The 2287-nt window shown below is 41.8% G+C and overlaps 1 non-coding gene across 1 annotated transcript; it reads right to left on the minus strand.

Moving 5' to 3' along the window:
• Window positions 1-688: 688 nt before the first annotated feature.
• Trnat-ugu (transfer RNA threonine (anticodon UGU)) lies at window positions 689-763 on the minus strand. Its single transcript has one exon. It is a non-coding gene; the product is annotated as a tRNA-Thr (tRNA).
• Between the last annotated feature and the right edge of the window lie 1524 nt (window positions 764-2287).

The following is a 2287-nucleotide window of genomic DNA, read 5'->3' on the forward strand; positions in this document are numbered from 1 at the left end:
TATAAGTTCCTAAGAAAAGTGTTTACTTTTAGGGGTCAGAGGTAGAAGTTAAGAGATCGAACCACTTTTAATTTATGCTGCATGCCGTTCTGAGAAAATCGTTACTCGAAAAAAAAAGTGTTCAAAGTTTAGGGAAAACATTTAGTTATATTATTACTTCGATTTGCATGAACTGAGTGTTACACATATATTCTTAATGTCGCTGAAAACGAATCTGAAGTCAGATTTTCAATATTCAAAACAGCTAATCCAATACGGAGGGCAAACGATTATGTTTTGACCAATTTTTACCAAAAATGTATTTTCGTTATTTACGTTTAGTCTGCAATTCAAGGAGTATTTATCAGCCCTTCCTCTACCTCTGATTGTTCCTAGACAGCAACTTCCTGTTCTTCTTGGCAGGAAAAGCCGATCTGTCTAAGCTGGATATGCAGCACTCGGCAGCCTGCACTTGATATTCGTCCGTATTTTCGGTGAGTATGTTTGCATGCATTCTGCAGTATGAATCCTTTTGAGCAAGTGCGACACGGGACGAGTTATCATCTACATCTATATGGATACCCTGCAAAACACATTTAAGTGCCTGGCAAAGGGTTCATCGAATCACCTACACAACTGATAATTAATTGAAACCCTCAGCTGCCGACAGGTGTTGTTGATATACTTCGATGGGGACAGCTGAAAAGTGTGCCGCTACTGGGACTCGAACCCAGGATCTCCTGCTTACAAGGCAGACGCTCAATCCATCTGAGCTATCGAGGGCACAAATGAACAGCACGACTGCAGGAATTTATCCCTCGCACGCTTCCCGTGAGACTCACACCCCGAACCGCCCACAATCCGATTACGTAATGTACTTAATAGGTATTTGTCCATCCACTCATTACTGGCTCACACTAAGGTGACGATTCCCGTAAGAGTTCCGGCAACCTGTGCGCATTCGCACAGACGAAGGTCAATGGCTGGGTAACGTTTAACCATAGATATGAAGATAGTAACTGTTCTAGAAAGAACAGGCGCCACTGACGACCGTGCAGCTCTTCTAGAATACATGATAGACCGGCCGATGTGGCCGAGCGGTTGTAGGCACTTCAGTCGGGAGCCACGCGACCGCTACGGTCGCAGGTTCAAATCCTGCCTCGAGCATGGATGTGTGTGATGTCCTTAATTTAGTTACGTTTAAGTCGTTCTAAGTTCTAGGAAACTGATGACCTCAGATGTTAAGTCCCAAAGTGCTCAGAGCCATTTGAACCATCAGTCCGTATGTTTGCACACTACTTACAGTAACTTATGCTAAGGACAACACACACACAACCATGCCCGAGGGAGGACTCGAACCTCCAACGGGGGGAGCCGCGCGAACCGTGACAAGGCGTTGGACACATGGCGGGTACCCCGCGCGGCTCATGGCAGCCGTGACACTGCTTCAAACAATGGACTGTAGAAACTTTTGTAAAGCACGGATTAAAAAAAAAAAAAACCTTTCCGTTCCAGGAGTCTAGACAAGTACACCTTTAAAAAATGCAACTACAAAGAAATTGAATTTTCGAACGGGGCAGGGCTTAAAACTTTGAAGAGTTAAATTTTAATGGCCGTTCTCTTGTATGCAAATAGTTTCACAGTAGAAATTTCTCTAGTTTTATTTATTTATTTATTTTTTGCTGTAGGTAAAGAAGGATAGGATTCTGAGAAGGGGGAAGTGGGGGGGGGGGAGGAATCTCGCCTCTCCCACCTTGGAATTCTCAGTACAGAATTTTTATTCATTACGAGATTCTCAGCCACTTGCAGAAGTGATTTCGCGTGATTCTGCAAAACTTTTCCTTTGGCCAATCGTAGCAACTATAGGATTCCGTTCCTGCTGCATGACATGTCTCGGAAGTTAAACTGACCAACTTATTTGCATAAATAGCTAGCTTATCATCCGCTTCTTTACTTACTTAGACCGTTCATGGTCTGCAAAGCATTTTTTCTTTAATCGTTTTTTTTATGTCTTTTATAAACTGCAACACTTTCTAAACTTTTCTAAACTTAACGCCGTTGAAGCATGGTCTTTTGCTGAATGACCAAAAAGCAATGCTGACAGCTGGGGTCCAAGGTTTTTGTTAATCAAGCCGTTTGTATTCTTGTTTGTATAACGCATATTTCTTTATATCTAATTGAGAAGTGAAATACCGGTTTTCGTAGATGCAGATTTAAAATATTTTAATATAACGCAATAAATATTTCATTAAAATTTTCATCCCCTTATGCTCGAAGTTAAAAACCAGTGAAACACGTAGTTTTTAAA

This window comes from Schistocerca gregaria, unplaced genomic scaffold, assembly GCF_023897955.1.
Source record: "Schistocerca gregaria isolate iqSchGreg1 unplaced genomic scaffold, iqSchGreg1.2 ptg000387l, whole genome shotgun sequence".
In the NCBI taxonomy this organism is placed as follows: Eukaryota; Metazoa; Arthropoda; class Insecta; order Orthoptera; family Acrididae; genus Schistocerca; species Schistocerca gregaria.